The sequence below is a fragment of the Helicoverpa armigera genome, chromosome 8 (genome assembly GCF_030705265.1).
Source record: "Helicoverpa armigera isolate CAAS_96S chromosome 8, ASM3070526v1, whole genome shotgun sequence".
In the NCBI taxonomy this organism is placed as follows: domain Eukaryota; kingdom Metazoa; phylum Arthropoda; class Insecta; order Lepidoptera; family Noctuidae; genus Helicoverpa; species Helicoverpa armigera.
The window spans coordinates 10,703,843-10,726,594 of record NC_087127.1 but is presented as its reverse complement, the minus strand read 5'-3'; the positions used below and the strand labels follow the sequence as shown (position 1 = coordinate 10,726,594).

General features: G+C 34.8%; 1 protein-coding gene across 5 annotated transcripts in view; it reads right to left on the bottom strand.

The window, feature by feature from the left end:
• LOC110372253 (protein yippee-like) overlaps positions 1-22,752 on the bottom strand; it is a 115,472-nt gene that overhangs the window by 42,229 nt on the left and 50,491 nt on the right. For 2 of the 5 annotated variants that reach the window (XM_021328850.3, XM_021328847.3), the window contains exon 1: positions 9,914-10,196. The exons of 1 other annotated variant lie outside the window; for it this stretch is intronic. The gene's annotated coding sequence lies outside the window, so the exon portion shown is untranslated. Of the gene's footprint in view, positions 1-9,913; positions 10,198-20,971; positions 21,123-22,752 lie in introns of those variants that run through there. 2 more of the 5 variants (XM_064035725.1, XM_021328851.3) reach the window with 2 other exon arrangements.

Sequence of the window (22,752 nt, the reverse complement as noted above, 5' to 3'; positions counted from 1 at the left end):
AACGATCTTTAATCATAATTGCACTAATCTCGTAAACGATAGCTTTATTACAACCACTTAACACAACAATATAGTAACAATAATTTCATAAGTAACAAGTTGCATAATATTGCATTAGTAGTGCTAGGTACACGTGCAGTACGGAAGAGTTGGGACAGACCTATAAACAAACCGGTCTTACTAGTCTTCAGTCCAGCCGGAGCCGACCAATAAACTTACGTTTATATTATTCATGTTGTTTATGCAGTCTCATGCGCCTTTAGGAAACCTTTTTGGAGATATCATTATCGTCAGCACCTTACCCTTATTCTTATTTTGTTTGTGGTCAAATGATCGCGACGGTGACAACTGACCTTCTTCCGTATGTACTTCCCTGTCTGACTGGTTTTACAGTTCTTGTAAATTGTTCTTTACTAGGGTTTAAAATGTCTCTTAGCAAAATGCGTCTAAATAATAGCTAGGAGCTTTATAATATGTATTAGTATAGATTTTTCATTATAAACACATTTTAATTATATAATTATTTCAGTACTAAAGCATGACTTAAAATAAGACTTCTTGTTTGCTTTGAGGAGGCTTTCGTTCGTACTGATCACAAAATAAACAGAAGACTTACAAGATGCAATTAGAAAGTATTCGAGCCTAAGTTTTCTGTAACATTACCTAAGTAAAAAAGTTAAACACCATTTGCTCATAAAACTGTCATGAAGACTAAACTTGTGAGTTGTGAAGATTAGTGAAAAAATTCACAGAACGCTTGAAGCGACGGATAAAACAATCCCACGGTGCATTTGTGTACATAAACAGTTTTTGTAACGCATATCGAGAGTTCCAATGAAATAGTGATGTGACAGTTTTTTATCGAGAACTCGATAAAGTGGCTGTTGAGTGCTTGGTTAGTTTTTTGAACTGTAACGATTTATCTCAACTATGAATGTTAAGGATAAAACATAACCCTCCTTCTGACCAGGTAAAAATAGGTGTTTAAGATTTATGCAAATAAAATATTGTCGGATTGAAACACAATGTCATAAAATATGTTACCTTTCAACAAACATGGAATTATTGATTCAAAATAAATCAACACATTAGATAGCTCATTTATAATTAGTGGCAATCATTCGACCTCTAATTGACAATTAATTAAACATCAATTTAGATTTGGAACAACAACTGTAAAACAAGCAATGAATAAATTAAACAATGTTTATTAATGACTTTGTTAAAAGAAAATAAAATATAAAAAGCATCAATTTAGTGCCCAACTAAATCCTAGGCTTAGAAAACTAAAATAAATAAACTAAAAATTCATTTACAGACAAAATCGAGTCGACTTAACGAAAGTTAATAACCCCGTACCTTTCGAGGGTTAATAGGGTTGTTATTCAGCGACTCGGTAACTCGGATCCCTACTGATTTGGAATGCCGTACATTGCTCCCTCGTCGGTATATCGATGTATGTGGGGTGAATGAATTCGAACAAACGCAGCAATCGATTGATACGGCGACGACGGCAGGTCATTGAATCGCCAGCTCTATGCAAATTAGCTGTTTGAGTAACGCGACCATTTCTAGATCACACACGTTTTTATTATGCTACGAGTTCGCATAATTAAGCAGTTCCGTTTCTAGTTGTAACTAGATCTTTGGTCGAAATCACAGATAGACAATTGACTGTCTGTACCTAGAAGAAGCGTTGCATTAGGTATTATAAATTTTTATTGCAATAGTTTGGGCGCTAAATGAATATTAAATTATAGTTACCTACTTTTTTTATTTCTAATTAAGGAAAACATACAAAAATAAACAATCAATCGAAGCATAACAAAACAGTTTTTCAACCAGACCATGGAAACGTGAATACGATACGATCATAAATTTTAAATTGTTAGGATCCGTTTTTTCCTCAACAAAATTCTGAACGTCTTTGATAATATAATTTAAATCAAAATAACAAGCTTCTTACAAAAAACATGAACATGAATTTTGTAAAGGAATTGATAAAATCTTCTGTTGATTTTCAAAACAATATGGAAACGATGAAAGAAAACGTAAATGTTTAATATTTAAAAAATTTAATTGAAAATGGAGACTATCCCTTCGGCATTTTAGGGTTGTCTATTGTTTCATAGAAAAATATTTATCGATAAAAGTTTATCGAATTGAAAATAATTTGCATTATTTTAAGTTTGTACTGAATACTAACACGCTATGCTGTGGGCCAATAAACATTTTTTTAGGTTTATTTATTACAAAATCAAAGTAAAGAAGCGAATAACAAGTTATATCTTGGTAAACATTTACGACTGATAATAATTTGGTTCTTTTTCAATTACCAGCATAAACTAGCTCGAATATAAATTGACCCACGTCTTACTGCACACATCCAGTTCAAAGTGAGGCCTCCAATATACTAGGTAATTGTCAATATCGCACAATCAGAGAATCGCACTCGCTATCAGATTCCAGTTCTATCCAGATCTGTCCAGATCAGGGCTGTCTGTCAAAGCTTTGACAAATCTGTCCTATTTTAGTGGCCTAAACTGACTTAACTGGTATTTTCTTCGTTTCGTTGACTAGAAAATATCCAGTTTTGGGTCAGGGTGATCTCGGTTGATTGAATTATAAAAAAATCACACCCACGTGAAAATGGCGCGTTAAAGAGTCGTATTTTATAACACTGGATTAGAATATTTCCCTTTCATTCATTTTCCCGGTTAATAACGTTTACTATGCCGATAGTGACCGCATTTTATAATACGACCAAGGGCCGATGACAGCTTTAATAAATAAACAGTTCCAAAACAAATGCTACTTAATTAAGTTGTATGATAATTTACGCATCAAGAACGTAAACTTGAAAAACTCAGACTAGGCACTCAGATCTGTCAACGGCATTAGAAGTACCTACGAACGGGTTAGTTGCCCCCAAAATATTCCAGTGAACTGTCCTTGCAATGTGGATGAATCATAAGATTTATATGCGAAACGTGATGTGTAAAAATATACTTAAGGTTCGAGGCGAAGTAGGTTACGGAAATTCAAAATAACCGTCATTTTTTTTTTATACAGATAAGTACTTTTCGTAAGGTTAGTGGTGCATCAAAAAAGTCACTATATTTGAGTAAAAAAATCAGTTCTGCTATGAATATTTCCTAAAATCTAATTCTCCAGTGTATTTCAAATATTCAAGGAAATGACATTATCTTTTTATTGTTGCTATTATATGGCTTTCATGTTATTTACTTAGGTAGGTATTATAACCGCCGGAAATAAATGTACTATATTTTACTTATTTATACTGACACGCCTTTTACACACGACCTTTCAAATAAACGCTTGTTATATTAAATTGATAATTTCAACTCAAACCAGTAGGTAGTAAAAACGTAAACAATACAACCTATCGTATTATTATCGTAAAGGAAAACAATAATAATGAGTAATCATTAGACTGAGTTCGTCGACAACAGTCTATTATTATTTGTTATGTAACGGAATGACATAAAAATTGTAACAATGATAGATTAACAACAGTGTTGTTATGGTTGTATGACCTTCAACAATGTCTCAATAACTGTTACCACATATGATAATAAAATATTACTAACTTCTGTCACCGGTTTCACCAGAATTCCGTGAGAACCACTCCATGTAACCGGATAAAAATGAGCCTTCCCCTTAAAAATTTGAAATCACACATTCAATCAAAGAAACCAATTTCATGCCATACCACATCTACGAAGCTGCACTTAGCACTACCACAGATTACTATAATAGTCAAAATCCCTAAAATATTATTCAGAAAAAAAAACAAACATTACAATTTATATAACTCAAAAATGATAAGTGCTTCGTTACATAACAACAGTTCTAAAACATCTTGTACATACATTTTTTGCTCACTCACTTCATTAAAATAAAGCAAAGGTTTAACAAAAAATCTTACAAAAACTATTGTACGGTTGACAGCTAAATGTTCTATGCAAATATTGTATGAACAAGTTTATTATCCAGCGACATAGAGACCAAGATATTACACAATAAGACGGGAACTATAAAACAGTAGATCTATAACTTGTAATTCCGAATCTCACCCAAACAGGACTCAGTGGGATTGCTCAATTTACAAATGGTTCCAAGTCAAAGTCTGGCTGTCTGGATTGCAACGAGATGCAAATTATATGAAGCAAAGTGAATTAGTATGGAACGGAGATGTGGATCCAGACACGAAGCGAAAAGAGAGAAAGATGTCTTAAACTATGGATAAAAATACCATGTCAAACTGTGAATGGGAAAGCAGTTTAAATAATTTCAAAGAGAAAATAAAGCGGCTTTGCTCATTGAAAAGGCATGAGAGTAAAATTTACAAATCTAGTAATACACAATAATCCAACTATTATGAAGGAAGATTAAAGAGAGCTGAACCGACTAAGCAGAACTAAAGAAAACAAAACTAAATACTCAATAAAGGAAAAACTTAATGCACCAGACAGAGCAGGTAAAAAAGAAACAAAAGGGAGCGGTTCTGTAATATATATGTGTGGACAAAATAAACTCAAGGACACAGAATATTATTACAGAAGTTGGCCGACGGCGAGACAGGACACAAAGGCTAGACATTCAGAATCACCAACACTCAGACAGATTCGTTTTATTGCTCAAACTTAGAACCCAATACATATAGAGGAAGCAGATTATTATAAAAACTAAATTGAAAACTGTCCAGACAGTGTTCCAGCGCTTTATCCTGATGCAGCAGAAAATAAGGATCGCAATTTCGATGCAGACGGGGAGAGGGAGATGCAGTTTCAAGTTTAATGCACGCATGTCTAGACGGGAGAGTGCACAGAGAATTTATTGTAACAATATTATGTAAGTACACCCCGTCTGGAGTATAAACTACGCCAATAGATTCGCGATTAAATTTTCTACTCCGGGGTATAATAATAAATGGATTTTATATCCATTTTCCATGTATTTATTGAAAGTAAACGAGGCTACTACCAATCATAACATTCTTTGAATTTTTGATTCATCTACAGATTCTTGGGAATGCTTTGTGCAGACAACAATGAAATAAATCGCAGTGTTTACGAACAGCGTTCTAGTTAAAAGTGACGTAACAAGACGCAGAACTGCAGGTTTTAACGAAACAGAATTGAAACAGGGGTTTAACTGAGCGACATTAGAGTCCACACTAACGAGACACAAATTAAATTTTATTGCATCTCTGTTCGTACAAAACTGCGCAGGATTAGACTATAAGGACACAGCATTTTCGTTAATTACAATGAAAATAAAGTGGGCTTTATTTTAGTGCTAAGACGTAGTAGAGAAGAGTGAGTAGTTACAACAAAGGGTTTCGGTATTTCCAGTCGCCTTCGCGTGAATGTTTGTCTTAAACTCGTTGGATGGCAGCCAAAATAACCGAAACGAGTTTATACCTTAAAATTACTTTATTTAGGTGATTACTTCCCTTCGCTGGCAGTGCAACGGTATCCGAGCCTGGACCCGTTACAGTAATGAAGGACCGGTTACTCGAGATTTCACCTTAATTACATGAATTTATGTAGTTTGGCAATTTGCGATCAATGTCAAGTGTAACTGTAAAGCTGATGTTATCAGTGTCTTGTAATTTTTTGACTCGATATAAATTCAATGCAGTCGTTACAATTCACAGTTGCGATTAGTCGATTGCGTAACCCTGCAGTGGAATCGATTTAAGAGAATCGAGATGCAGCCGCGATTTTGTTGTAATCGAATGACTTTTGACATTTAGTTGCAATGTCATTCCACATGTGCTCTTTATTAAGTTGTAATTTATCAAAGTTATAACAACTTCCTCATTGTACTGATAAGTTTACACAACACGGTTATATTGTATTACATAATGTAGTCAAAACAATTAAAGAATGTCTGTGCCTGTCTCTTTTGTTTCTGCCGTATTTCATATCCCCAAGGTCATCTTCACTTGCAGGTACAATATTAAAGTTTTGTCTGCAATTTCGAGCTCCATTATGGTTTTGTCTGCGGTTTTATGAAATGAAGTTTTTATGAAAATTGTGTGCAAGCTTTGTTGCCTTCTATGGCTTTTATTTCAATTTAGTTGTTACATAACTTTAGAATTGTCTGATACTCAGACTATATTGTAGCTAAATTTTTTCTCATTTATCACACACTACACTAAACCCCTGTAAACCTGATATAAAGTGAAGAAGTTATGAAATGTTTCAGCTTAAAACACAGTGCCAGGAAGTGGGTTTTACTGGGAACAACCAGCAACAAATTTCATAGAAACTATTATCAAAATATAAGCGAAGATGCCGTGGAATATGGTGCACGCATGCCTAGAAGTAACGTTAACATCTTTGATAATTTCTCCTAACTCCAATAAATCTTAAAGTTCAGTAGATCAAATTAATAAAAGTAACCCATTGAGACAAAGATCACAAAGTTTCATATTCGCTTCCTGGTTTATGCGCCTGTGAATCAGCAGAGTGCCTGCCAAGCGTTACTGCCAAACGACCGTCTGTCGCCACTACTACTCCCATAGCAGATATACGTGTTCTTAGAGGCGACTAAACATCAGTAACTTAGGGAGAACACAACACATTTTTAAGATTTTAAATTCAAACCACCGCGGTATAGCTATTAAAAGACACTTCTGAACTATTAAATAGCTGTGGAGTATGTCAATGAACCAAAGCAAAAAGTTGAAGCTACTAACAAAAGAACAGACGAGAAACTCTACAAGTTACTCCTTTGATAAAAATCAGTAAAAACCCAACTAAAAATCTTACAATAGAGAGAACATTATTGTATCTGATGTTGCACAATTTACAATAGACGAACGAACAAGAGACGATCTATCGTACGGTCGTGCGTTAGATCCGACCAATGCAGTCGATCCAAAGATAGCTGAGATTAGTGGTGTACTTTATGAGCCTACAAATACATCGACTATTTCGGTTGAATCCGAACTAGTACGGATTGCATACAAAACTGCAACTGATGTTACGTCGCATACAGATATCATTGAAACAACCGCTCGTCTTATCAAAAGCGTCCCTATTAAACTTATCTATATTACGAGCAGTATATCATTAAGATTAAGAAAATATGACCTAGTACTTACGAACTAGGACACCAAAATTAGGTAGAAAAACAGAATACGAAGTGTATGATTAATAAACGTTAAGTAAATCACTAGTAAATTCTTGAAGATTGCAGAAATGCATTGTAGCGCGAACTCAAGTTAATTACAAAAGATTTAGTGTATTACAAAGACTTACACGTTCTTTGGATTACAGCCAACAGCCAAAGGGGTAACGTATAGAGTGCTGAACAGGAACTTTCTCTGTGAATCACAGCTTTGTTGACCTGACCGTCACTTTGTGTTACTTCGAGATCTTGAAAGATCGAATGCTGCACTCTGTTTTTAGCCGTAGGGTGCTGAGAAGTATTGAACTGGATGACTAACAATACGTAGCACTACAGAATTTGCAATTTAACGGAGAAAAGAAAGGACCAAAAAGTTTCAGAACATTTTTGAAAAAAATCTTACTGTTTGAAGAAAAAAAAATGGTCCAAGTATACGTGCCAGGTCTCGATCCTAGTATACACTAAGTGGGTTTTTCTGTTAAGTAAATCCATAGACAGTTGGCAATGAGCCCTATAGATTATATCTCTTGGGAACAGAATCATTAAGTAATCCGAGGACTTTAACTAATCATTATTCCTAACATGAAAGCGAATGAGTTAGCAACGACATGATTTAATTTCGAAAATTGTTATTAGGGACTTTCAGACGAAGTTTTTATTTAAAGGTCAGAGGATTGTATAAGCTAATAAGCTACAATTGAGTTAAGTACTATTTACTTAATAGCTTACAAAACTATATATTTTTGACTAGCAAAATATTAGAGCAAAAATGCATATTCCGAAACTGCTTTTGGACGATAAGTAATTTCGAAACGAATTTCAAAATATTTATTCTGGCATAAAAATATAATATATTTTGGACTTATGTTTAAGCATTATAAATTCTAAGTAAATTCTCAGATCGTCAGAGTTTTTCTTCGTGTTCTCGCAAGACTAATTTTGTTGAGAGCATTATAAACTTTGTGTGGTAATAATACATTTGTGGGAGATTGTAATGTTGCTATAAGTAACCATACAAGTTTAACTACGACTAGATGTTTTTCTTTGGTAGTAAAGACACTTTGTTACTAATTTATTAGACCATTGTTAATGTAATGTACTAATACAGTCAAGAATCAGTTCAAATTTTTTGCAAAAACATATACCTATTTTTATGAGGACAATAATATCCAACCCTTTCTTTTTACCTTATTGCGTTTTAGTGTCGTAAATAAATGTATGGAAATATGTTTTTCTTCTGCAATGTTTCAGTATGTAAACAATCACCCGGTACTACTGCGCAGTTACTCTATCTATAAATATATATGTAAGTATAAAATTGTCTATTTTCCTCAACGCTATGACAATCAGCTGACAGCTCCATTTGTTACTCAACTCATAAAATTGACAAAAACATTTCATCTAAAACGTAAACACGCGATATTATAATATGTTCATGAATTTTATTCAAATGTGTATTCAACTTTCACTTAAGATTATTTTTATCCGACGCGTATCAAAGCAATCGAGGTCGTCCGAGGTCAACAGACGAGGGAGAGATAAAATTCCTTTACGGCTCAAAACCTTTTAAAACTATGGATTTTAACTTTACTAAAGCTTTCCAAATTACTTTTCAAGTATTTGAAACAACCCAAGAATGAACAGCGCTTAAAAGAAATATTTAACAATAGCAAATAGACAAACGAAATTCATTGAATATCGTGTTAAATAGTAAAGGAGCTTTATGAATAAACGTAAAAAGAAAGCAGACATTTGGCTTTGTATGCAGATTTTTACCTGAAAAGGTCTTTAAGAACTTTTGAATGGCAAGAGACTAAAGGCCCTATTTCGCAGTTTACAATTAGTACAGATACAAAACGTTTCAAGGAACTGTATTGATGTCACAAGTACATCACTTATATCTTCACATTATGCACATAATTATTGTAAGTGACAAGTTCACGACTTATACATTATGCGATAAAAGTATAAATAAACAAAGGAGGACATTACATTGATGCCCTCTTATTGACATCTACAGTAACATCACTATCACCCGACATAAGGAAGAATAACTTTGTTTGGTTCCTTTAAAAGTTTGTTGACAAAATGATATCATAGGCTTTGTTTACTATTAATAGGTTCTAACAGTAAATTGACCGCAACTGTGCCATACAGTTCAGTTGACCGCAAAATTGAATCATCGTGTCACCGGTCGTAATTGTTTGTGTACATGAGATACACACGTACGGTGCAATAAATTCACCGTTAGCCAAGAGACGAGTTACCAGGCCACCAGACTACCATAAGATACCGCTACACGCCTTCTACGGCAACCGGCCAAATTATAACTGTATCTAGTCACAACAGAAGCGCTGGATAAACGCAAGTCGCAAGATTGTCTTTTAGTCGTTCGTGTGCAAACATCTCATTTGCGGTGAAATCGTGCGGTGCCACATTTAATGACCATGTCTGCACTCACTTTCCAATCCTCGTCCTGACTGACATTTCGCGATGATCAATCGTGTGTGTGAATATTTGTACGATGTTGCACCTCTGCTGTTTATATAAAGGCGACGTTATGAGCAATGCATGCATTTTCATTGAAATACGTCGATGTGCATCGATATGTATCGTCGACCTCACTGATATTATAAATTTGCTACAGTGCCGATATAAAGTTGGAGATTACAATCTTTCTTTGAAGTGCAGTCCTTGATTGCCGTATACTACATACAATGTCCAAGAAAAATAAAAGAAAACAAATTACCTTCTGGCACAGTAGCGAACGCGTAATTTTAGATGTGGAAAAAATCTTCGGAACCAACGCTGACGGATAAGAGCTCCACAGAACAACACTTCACAGTAATATTGCGCTGAAGTGGGAAAAATTCTTTAAAATAACTGCACTAAATTTAGCCGATATACGCGATAACACGATAGCTCTAAACAAAGTATAAGTATCGGCGCGGCGCACGTCCGACGCGCACGAAGTCCATACGCGAATAGAACAGCTTGTTGAGTTCAGCACTCGGCTTGTCAACAAACAAAGAGGGCTCGATCGCGAGCGTTCTGCGCAGGCGCAACGACGCCACACGCACACAATACAACGCGTGTGAATGAACACGTAAACATTGAGTAGATTAGTCGATTTCGCTGTACTCTATTTCGTTACAAAATTGGAAGTCGCACCTCACTCTTCGGGCAAATTAAAACGGTATGTGGAAAGTTTAGAACCTTTTGAACGTGATTGAAAAGCGGGAGCGGTTTTCTAAAATATTTCGACAAATGTTGATAGCGATTGTCGAAAGTGCGAGCACGCGGTACTTACACGAGCGCATCAAAACAATAACATGGTTCTTATCGGGCGCGACTCACGCGTTATCGAAACCTGTAAATTGTGAAACTAATAGTAGGTAAGTAAGTAGGTACGCCAGTCTAGACTCTTCGACAGCTGATTTCGTAAACACACATAATTATATCGAACGGTACTTTGATAGTTAGGAAAGTAAATCGTGAAAGGTCATGAATCTATGTTCTAATGTTGGCACGCGATACGTAAATAAAGAATTAACCATGAACCTGGAGCTTGGAGATACAAAGAAATTTGGTCCAACGCGGGGGCGGGTAGGGTTTACAGCTCGCGGGAAATTATTCGGACAAAATAGACCGATTATATTTTATCGACTTGACTCTACTCTTCTACATATAAGTAGTAGTTTTGAATAAGAAAAACGGTATGAGTGAAGAAGTAAAGAGTAACATCGACAATGATGGATTACTGAGGACATTTTTAGACAGGAATGAGGAAGATTATGAAAATACATCGAGAATTTCATAACTCACAAGTATGAACTTGTGCAGTCCACAATGTTTTTCCTATTAAATCTAAAATCATTTAAGAAAAATTTTCACGACAAAAGTCCGTACAGAATCTATGGTTTTCCTACATCATTTGTCCTACAAATAGCACAGGAAAAACTGCGCACTACGTGTCAACGAATCGTGCAAACATTGAACTAACAATATTTGAATTAATGCAGAAGCACCTAAGTTATCCTTAATCTACCAGAGGTTAATGAACTGTGTACTGAATTATAGGAACAAGCTTAATCATTAGATATTCATGCTCAATCAACCACTATTATCAGTCAGATCTATATTTAAGCGTGTAGGTAATCAAAATTATACTACTTGCCTATTGACACGGAATAACCCCAACAAAACATGGAAGAAGTAGATAAGTTATTATGTTCGTAAGTTAAAGCGTAGATGCTTGAGAACTAAGTGTAGATGATGCTTATGTAAACCACACACTGTGACTCGTAGCCCAATACAAACAGTTCAAAGGACCAAAACAAAAAACGCTCGAAAGACCAACCGTGATTCAATCGAGTCAACGCACTCAAAATGGACGACGTTTTCGAAATTTCAAATCACTCCTTGCGTAATTTCTACGCAAATTGTGAAACGGCTGTTTATCTAGATTCAGTGACTTTATTTACATCACTCGGATGATTTCAATGATATCGTCGACGTTAGTACAATGACAGCGCCAAAGGTGCCTTTCTTGAAATTTCGGGACTCTAAACTAGCACTCAATGAATTTCAAATACGTGCCCCGAAAGGTAAAATAGGTGAGTGTTAAAGACGAATATATCACCTAGATTTTCGAGGGGCTTTCAATGTCATTATTGCCTAAAACGGTGTCGAAAGTGTGATCGAAATTAAAAGGCGAATAATTTACATGAGTTAATTAAAATCGGGGTGTGTAGATAAAAAATTAGGGACATCTCTCGAGACTGACGTTGAGTGATGACAGATTCAAGTACAATCTCATATTGCTTAATATTCCACTCACTTTGTCAACATACATGCATTATCGTTGACAGATAAAGTTCTACTACGCTGCACAAATTAGTATAAAGAAAATAATTTGCACGGAAAACATTGACGTTCTTCGTAATTCGTTTATTTCCAAATGACCTTTAGAAAGGACAGTGCCCCGTATTTGAGGAATCGATTGGTTTAAATTAAGAATCGATTTCAAATTAAAAATAACAGCTGAATATCGATAATGCTCCCGAGATTTTTGTATACGAATCCGGAATTGGGAGCTAATGTATAATGCCGCTGTCATTACAATGTTAATGTGTGTGTGACACACACATCTTTGCTTCATTCAATACATAAACTAGTGTTGCTTTAAGAATAGGTAATCAATACTCGATAAAGAGTCTCGTTATGTTACTTACTGGAAAAACAGCCTTTCAAAAGTGACGGGGATATTTTTTTGTCCAAATCGAACCGGAATTCGCTCACTAAATGACTTTGAGACAAATCGAGTATTGGAAGCCGGATTTTTTGAGTGCATCTACAAGATACCAGTTTCTTTTGCAAATCTTATATTTTTTTTAGGTCTTACTGTATTTTTGGGAATAAAATCTTTTTAATTTCCTCAGATATTCAAAGCTTAGTTTGCGGTGCTTAGTAATGTTTAAATGGACAACTTTTTTACCTATAAAAATGGTATTTATCGTTATCTTTTAATGACTCACTAATTCGGTACAAAATTCAATTTTAGATTACTCTCAGGATGCTACGAAATCAGAGATTACTGATACATTTTACGAGCGGACCGATAAATACGAAAAAAAATATCAAACGCGATACGCCTCGAAAGTGTCTCTATTATCTCGTAAAGCGTCTACGGGAAAATTGATGTTCATAAGTAGAGTATTTTACTCACTTTATTCAGGTGGTATTTTATAAAAATATTATACTTTTATGAGTATCGTATGTAAATTGCATAGTTTATTTTATCATAGGCTATATGCACGTATGTGTTATTTTTATGGTTTTGTACGTAATTTTGTAAAATGTTCGTGCTTTTACCACCAGTTCATATACAAACAATACGAAAAAGTGCCTAAAAGTTTCGTACCACCGCGCTTCGTTGAACTGATGGAAATTCTGGGAAATCACCCCCAAACAACTTAATTACATCAGCCAATGACGTAACGTTCGATATTTGAATATTTTTCCGAATAATAGAAGCCTGAAATGTGTAAAGGGCAAGTAGAATTAATGATAAGTTTTATAAAGTAATTTGGAAATTTTATTCGGAAAAGTAATATGCTTAGCTATCATTGATATGTACCTAATGTACCTATATATAAAAGTAGATAAATAATTGTCTTCGCTAGGCGGTAGACAAAATGTGACAAAACTTTTATTCAATGTATTTTCAGTTTCATGGGTGTCGCTAATAAAAGTTAACATTGTTGTGAATAATTACAAAGGTAAAAACATTGTCAAAAAATCTTATGAAAATAAGCCATAACGAGAATAGAAGCGTCAAAGCTTCTTGTCGGTTTTTAAAAATCCCGTTTGAAATCCTGTAATTTAGCCTAGTTCCTTATAAAGTCTGTCTATTCAAAATATTGACTTATTTATTTATTACATTTTATTAATTAAATTCTCGTATCAAAGATCAGGACCGAGCTATTTGTCAACAACATGAAACAACATCATCATTTTCATCAAAATCTTTCCTTAACAAGTTGTTATGTATCCCCGTACGAAGGAAGCTCCCAATCAGTGCATTGCACCTTGACCCGTATTATCTAGCTCGTAAGATCTAGTTTCGTCCTTGACACGGGTGGCGTGCTGGCCAATTGTCTGATCGATTTGTGGACGGCAGTACTTTAATGTGTGATGGTCATTATTTTTCATTATGAACGTCATTAACAGTTTGTAATGTTTGTAAGTGAATAGCTGTGTTGTTGTCAAAGAGATTGGATCTTGATTTGGTCCTTTCATTCGCCAGAAGGACCAGTTTTTGTTTACTACCTGGGCATGCTATATTAAGGTATATTTAGACTAAAGTTACGGTAAAAAATATGACGGACCAAAAAATCGGTATTCCTATTCAAATTCACAATATCAAAACTTTTATTCGATATCCTGAATTCATCGAAAATTCGAGACAAAACTCGGTTTCAAATAGAGAACAATAGAATCAACCGTTGTTTCCACACGCGAGGATTATTACCATAATACAAAGTAAAACTGGCACATAATAATAATATGGGTGAATTTCCCGGGACCAAAAATTGCGTGGCATCGATGAAATCGGTACTAAAAATCATTGTTATAATATTCTTATATTTTTTTCTAAGTAGGTGTAATAGTAATCTATGTGTAGCACTAAATATTTTGTTAATAGCATTAATAGGTTCTCCAAAAAAAATATTTAAACCTCAAAATCTTTCATTGCCGTGTCTGTCCACACGTCACCTTGATGTGTTCTAGACCTTATTGATAAAAATGTATTAGTTATTTATATTAAAACCTATTTTTATTTGATTCCTGAATAGTTAAAGTATTGTTACAGGATACATTTGTTCAAATGTTTCAACAATACAACGAATGGTAAATAAAAAATTGTTTGTCCCAGAACTACCATTCATCGCCATGTCCTAAACATATTTGAGACTATTGCTTTTTCTAACGGTTTGCGTCCCTCCCGCTGTGCGCTAAATGTTGCATATTAGTGGGCGTCAAGTGTTCGACGTGGAATTACGTGTGCACGTGCCTGCGTTTTCGCGCCATAAATGCAAGTATGCAATTTTTTTATCACTGGACATTTTTTCTTTCATCGCCGTGGATAGGTCTTGCTTCTGTTTGAATAAGTTTGTCCTCTTAATTGATCATTCGGTACAATGCCATCTATCTTATGTTTATTTGTGACGTGTTAATTACTGTGAATTATTAACAGATTTTTAGTTTTTTGATGTTTTTGCCTTGATATTCATTGCCGTGCTCTCATTGCCGTGGTTTCCGTGGTCAAAATTTGCTATGGAAATGAAAAAAAATACACAGCAATGAAAAAATTTTCATTTCCATGCCTTGTAAAACAATTTCGTTTCATTGCCGTGGCCGCATGTTTCATTACCGTGACTTACGTTTTCATCGCCACGGCATGATTAAGAAAAAAAACAATTTGTACTATATAGTCAACTACAAAAAGATATTTCCACGTTCACCTCACAAAATGATAAACTTACACACACACCACTTCAGGTTCAGGTTCACTTAGATTGTTTTACTAAAGGAGTGTTTAAGAAAAGAAAGAGAAAGATATGTCAAAACGATGGCTGCAGGAATAGTTTTCATTGCCATGGACGCATGTTTCATTGCCGTGCATGCAAGTTTCACCGCCGTGGCATGAAAATTTTAGTCTTGTATATCTCGTTAGTTTTTTAAGCTATCTACTAGATATTAAGTAAGAATACACATCTTATCAAAAACTTTAGTAAACACTATTTTTTCTTGTTCTAAAGTTGAAGTATAAAAAATCCACGGAAATGAAGATTTTATTGGACCTGTTGAAATTCACCCATATATTTTTTACACGTTCGCTTTTCAAATACGCATTTTAAAAGTAGTTGGAGACAAAAAGAGGTCTAATTAGACTTAATTCTCTCAGTGTACAGTTTCGGAATTTGAAATTAAATGGATCTATGTGTAAAAAAAAGTGGGACATGTCGAGTGCAGAAATACAATCCACGTTCATATCAAACTGGTCAGTTGTACGTTGTATGTTATGAACACTTGACCTCATTCTAGAAAATTTTCATTCAGAAGTTATTTTTAGAGGTTTAATTGTTACTCGATAGGCATAGGTAGTATGAGGCAACCTTTTTTCGCGTTTTATGTAGGTACTGTGAGGGTTTTATCTATACATATAAAAAAATAATAGGAAAGTCAAAACTGTACATTGCGCTGCATTTCACCCCCCAAGTCGCGGGCAACAGCTAGTTTATTATATTTTGGTAGTGGCCGGATTTTATACTGAAGTTGTCACTTCACCACACGAGCTCGTACAATAAACGTCGTGATCTCAAATCAAGTTTTTCATTTGAGCAAGCTAGCGATCTCCCGGTCCTACAGTACATAATGAATTCTTCTGTTGTATTTTTACAAGTCCACATGCTCATTGTATTTACGAGCATTATGAATAATGCTAGCATTTGTTTCTCTAGTTACATGTTAATTACTTTAATATGTGTCACATCAATCACAATGTTACTTAATCCACCTTTGTTGTCAAATAGATCAACCATTATATACCAAGTCGAATTTTCCTCAATTTTCTTTAATTTGCCGCCAAATTTCAAAGGACCAATTAATGGTCTTTGGGGACCGAAATTGGTCCTTTCAGTAAATACTTCATTAAGCACAGATTACTCAGTTGCGTGATCGTTGGCAACTTTAACCTTTTGCTAATCTCTTGACGTAATAAAACCTGTTTTCGTGAAGTTCTGTGTTTACAAATAGGGGGCAGCACTTGATTGGGAAATCAATTAAGGAAATTAAAAATGAACTAGTTGGCTTATGAGCAGTCGCGTGAAGAGGATTGTTATTGAACGAGATTTTCAATGGACAATAAGGTGCTACTGAATATTAGTTATATTGGAATAAGAAAGTGTTTGGAAATAAATTGCAGCTCTATATATTTTCACAACATGTGCAAATATTTTGGCGAACTAAAACTGGAACTTTAAAGGTTCAAAATTTCATTTAAATGGACACATTTTTTACCAGACACGCAGTTACCATGATACTACATAAAAACTATTTCCGCATATTTTCCAAAAAACAAAGAAAGGGTATTTTCAGTAGTTTGTAGGTAAACAATTTATTTTTACTTTCGCCAAACTAATGTAATGGTGTCCAAAGTTAAGTCAAATAAGTCTATGTAAACAATTTCTGACAGTTAAATCGTTCTAATTCAAAGAAAAGCTTAACAAACATTGACTCACCTAGCTAGACTTTTTTCACGCAAATAAACAATACCGTTTCACTGATTCACACTATTTACGAGTATTTCCACTTCTCCACTGCAGAAAAATATTTCAAAGAAAGTGTTTTGTGAATCATACAAACACATTATTTGAGGGAATAAGAAGGTCTATAGAAAAGCTAAGAAACATAGCCCATATCAAGTTCTATGCTGTCTTTAATCTGGTTGCTGGGAAATTTGTTCTTCACCGCTTCTTCTTCCCAGCCATATCACTAGGTGGTGAAAGGGAAGCGTTTTGGGGTGCTATTCTTTTGTTTTGACGCGAAAGAGTGCTAAAGACTAGCCTACTTTAAATAAACGTTTTTGACTTTGACTTTAAACTAGTTCTTTCGGTCCATGTACAAAATATAAACGTAATAATAATGAATGAACTTAAATATTTGACCAAATAAAAACTGTAGGGGTTACTGAAAGCACAACAAGACTTCGTTAGTAATTTATGAAAGAATAGGTACACGTGCCATCCATGTGGACATAGGACACCAATTAATAATGTCTGAAAAACAAAGTGTCCACCAGCATGGACATAAATCACAACAGAACATTTTCTTAGGGTAGTGCTACACTTGTCAAATGTCTTGGTTCTACGAATGTACTTATGTATGTACGTTTGATCGCTTTACAACTACGACAAATGTACTGCAAATACCGGCATTTGATTACGATTACGTATTTATAACCAAACATGAACGACGTTTCAATCAAAATGTTTAAAAGCAATGCAAAGTTGTCAATTGCAATGACTAAATTCTAAATAAAATCATAAAGGATCAATGTGGAACAAAATGTTTCATGAGGACCAAGATAATTCTGCCTGTGCTGCAGGATTGCTTCAAAGAATTATGGCAGCCCTGGTATCCAAAGGGCTCCAGAAGAAACATGGTGGGATTTAATCAATAAGCGTCTAACACATCCTCTCGGTGTACCCACAAGCAGCTGGGAGGAGTCATGTAATGATTTCCTACGTCAAAAAGGACCAAGATATTTGATAACTGTGTCTTCACCCTTAAACGTAATGACATGTGTCGTTTCAATCGCGGCGTTTTACCGATATGACGTCACAGATGGGACCGTCGATATGTACCATTAGTGTTTGACATGCTAGACATTTAGCTATGGAAATGTGGTGGCACTTCAGTTTGTTTATTTTTCAAATACGTAGGTAAAATGCAGCCTTTTTGTACTTCTTTTTTACTGCCATTTTCCGAGTTCCTGTGTTCTGAGGGACATATTTCCCGCATAGGGATACGAAGTTCGTAACTTGACCTGTGATCTAAGGTCTTATAAGTCTTTAGAATCCGACCTCTTTCCATGTCAAACTGCAACTCAACTTTTTGTAGTGTAGCAAATGAAAAAAATACTCACATTCGCATTCATAATATATGGAAGTATGGATGTTTATCGCTTTGTCGGTGGTCCGAACGTGATATTTTGTCGAATTTATTCGCTAAACAAATGCGTGGTCGGTTAAAACTGAGCTTGTTGAAGTTTTCGTTCAATGCCCTTTGTGGGGTTCCGTAAGGAGTTTCCAAGGAGTAAGGAAAAATGAGCGGAGATGCCGTAATACAGGTAGACCAGGCTTCTTCATCTAGATCAAATACGTACGATGGGTAAAACCGAAACGATCAGTTACGAGTGAATTAACTAGGAGTTCTGGGTCTTTGAGAAATCTCTCAATGATTTTTGTTATTACAAAAAATGGGCGGGTCCAGAGAAGGCGAATAAGGGTGGAGACAGCTACCTTCCTCGTCCCCTGCACACCCGCATTTTGGCGCGCTACTTTCTTAGGAGATTTTCCGTTATGGCACCTCCGCTAGTCATTTTGTTCTCCATGGGAGTTCCACATTTATAAAGCTGTGTTTGCACTAATGGAACACTGATTGAGAATCGCATTAAAGCAACGATAACATTGCATATGTAATGAATAGTGCTACTTTAAGGTAAAGAGTGTGATAGTAACTATTAAGCCTGTTCTTACCTTTATAGCTTTTATGGGTAATGGATGATATTGCTCTTTATAATCGAGATAAAAATAGATGAACATTAAATATGTAAGTGTAAGAGTTAGGTAAAAGTTTTGCAATAAATAGAATCCGTTTGACTATATGATTAGGATTAGACTGAATCAGTAAATTCCGTTTGTGATTATAAAATTAAGATTTTCACAGACGTTTTCAAGAAAGGACCGGAAATTCCTAACAAATATTTTCACAGTTCCACAGTATCAACACTCTTGGCTTTCTTCCTAAACTTTGAATTCCGAATTAGTCAACGTTTATAGTAAGTTCAACTCAGTCGTGCGCGCGGCCTTATGTGTGGGTAACCCTTGTACATATACAGTGACTTTGTGTGCGTGACAAGAGGTACAGTCGGGTACAATACAATACAGTTATGTAGGGGTTGTATACGGGTGTTTAAAGAAAAACAGTTATTACGTAATTTAATGTTTATTTATTTATAATGATTATGATTCGCTACTCTCCAAGGTGAATTATAAATTCTGACTTCATGTCAAAATGTCTATAGTATTCTTCTTTTTTCTTTTGTACATGTCGACAAGTCCACGCCAGTTACGCCACATCCCATCATCAATTTTTTAAATTTGACTTAAACGTTCATTTATGAGTTTCATTACTTTGTTATTTTGGTCGACATTATGCGAAGCAATATTTAAAATTCCCTACATATTTTGTTTACATTATTATACTAGGTTATACCTCTTTTTACATTCTTAGTCCACACTTTTATTTATTGTCGGCGTACTCCGAGCTAGAAAATATGTAAGGAGTATTTAATTCTTAGATACTGTCAATGTCAATTTGAAAAACTATATTTAATAATAAAAAGCTTTGAATGTTGTTTTTTTTTTGAAACGCTTTATCTGACTCCTTAATAATTTCTCCGTGAATAACTAGTATTTTCGTAAACGACTGTACCCATAAGAAAAAGTGATAAGAACACGTCATGCTCGGACGACGTCACTGTCACACGAATGAAAGTTGTATATTTACAAGCCGACGCACACATAGGGCCGCGCGCAAATCTGAGTTGAACTATCTATAACATTCTTTGTATGAATCACTTTCCATGATGAGCTGTTTATTTGTCACTAGTTGTTTCATTCTTTAATACTGATGAATTTTTATTTATTATTATTTTAAATATTCAATGAGTTTCAAAACATATTTTTTAGCTGTAGTCACTAGTCCTAAAAGTTCCTAACAAGTCTATGATAAATTATTAGTAAAACACGAGTATACAGAACAAAAATACAATATGTTGTAAATCTCTCCTTCTTATTATTATAAAAAATTTGTCCTTTGAAAACCGACTCAAAAGACCAAATAAAAAACTTAAAGCTAAACTATGAATGAATGCCTAGTACTCTAGAGAGGGAAAAACTTCTTACATGTTAAGTTCTTGAGAACTTTCATTTAAAAAACACCTGGGTTAAGCCGGTGGAAATTACCCTTAATTTCTTTAATGGCGGGCAAGCGCACTTACCTATACTTGGCTATAATTTTCCCTTTCATAAGGTTTTCCTTGTACATTTTTTATTTCAATTTATTTTGAAAGTCAATAATTAGGGACGAGTATTTTGTTGCTGTAAGTGGAACTTTTTTGTAGAAGTTTTAAACTATGTTTGTGTTTTAAATATAGTATTTTTTTTAAATATTTTGTTTCGCTTTTCTGTTTACCAAATAGCTAGCCCGTTTAGAAATAATTTACTAGGTATGTAAAATTATTTACAACAAAGTCGAATTTTACAAAGAGTTTATTGTAACATCTCATTAAAAAAGACTTAAGAAAGTTAAACACAATCCGAAACATTTAATTGGAAATTGATCCCCGAATTTCGAAACAAAGTTGCAAGCGCCGAATTTACCTAAGAATTCATCAAACGCGAACATTTTAAACATTTCTCGATAAATAAATAGTAACAAAACGCTGTAATCAAACCTTTTTGTTGGCAGCGGGTTACAATCCGTCAGTGAGTACGAAGGAACCACAGAACTACGAAACTTAGCGCGGTTTTGGATGAGCGATGCGCGCAACTCGCGGCCGCCGCGGCCAGGTGACGTTCACAACTGAATGCACGATGCACTGTGCTGGTCCTGCATCGACGAGACGGCAGACGCGACCAGACACATAAATTCAACAACCTTCGTGGTGTACCCGAGGAAATTATGTAGATTCGTGTCTGGGAGGTAATGTAGGAAAAATATTTTTGTTTTGTTAATTGTGTTGTCGTGTTTGGGTGAAATATGCATCAGAGTTTACTTAAACATACATAATGTTTAAATAAACTGACGACAGCTCACGGATGCAATAATTTACATTCTGACAGATATAGCAGCACAATTAATGTAGTTTACTCCTACCAAGAACGTAGGTACCTACCTACATTATATCGACTCATTTATTGATAACATTGAGTAGGTACGCGCGACGTTGTGTAATTTAAAGGGAAGCTCTATACTTAAGATTTTTGTAGATACATTTTACTTTGTTATTAAAAATAGTGTTACTGAACTTACTGCAAAATATTTCAGTTTGAACCAGCATTAGTCAATATACAAAATTAGATAATTACAAGAAACATTCATCACACTTTTTCATTCCCTTCAAATTCGAATTCCAAACCTGTTACAATTAAATTGACCTACCCTAAACCTTACCGCATCTACCCAGCTCACTCGCTTCCCACATCGACTACACAATACAGACGAGTTGCACTGTATTCGATCGGTGCAAGACAAAGCGATGTCAACGTACCGACGAATGGAGCGCCGAGCGATGACCGCGCCGCGGAAACGATCCAGGTAGCATACCAGCCGACAAAAACTTTCAGAATGTCATCAAAGGAACAATTTATTTGGGAACGAGTAGTGTTTTGGTCCTTTAAAAGTGGGAAATACATAATGGAGGCTGATTAAGAAATAAACTAGATATGGGAAGTAATCTTCATGATTCCTAAAAATAAACTTGTAGAGATTTTTTTCGAGTAGAAATGAGGCATAGAGTGAAGGTTCTGAAAAGGTTTAAAATGTGTACTAGAATGAAATAAGCATTTACTTTACAGTTCCTACATTGGGGTTTTTGCCACTTTTAACAAGATTCTTATCAAGACAAACTTAGGTCAAAGTTATTGGGGAAGTTTTTAAAGAGCATTGACCGATGACAGAAGTGGACCAGTAAGACCAGAAAAGGCTCAGATAATATATTGATAAAATAATTCAAAGAACCCGTAAACTCAAGGGAATATTAGCTAGTAATACCTAATGCGGTCTCACAATAGATTCAGTGCATTAGGTAATGACAATGCATTAGTATTTGAAACAATTCATGTAGATACGTAATTCCCAAAGGATTTTGTAACCACCACGACAGAGGTCGTTAACCTCACGTCAGAATTTCAGATAGCATATACCAGTTTACTGTCTGAAATCGGTGTGCAAAATCTAAACACGCTGTCAATACAGAATTCGAAAGCTTTAAATAAACTGTGCATTCTACGTCAAATCAATGCCAATCGCGAAATATGTGCAAACAACGATGACTTTACATGTTTTTCTATAAAATGTTACTTAAGATCCGATTTTATCTGGATGTCATAACAAAATGACGTTTTAAATAAAAATGTTGCAAGTTCTAAAAAATGTCAATGTCAAAAAATTTCAATTTGTATTTGGAACTCACAAACATCCAAAAAGTTTGGTACACCGACATGGAATGTTAAT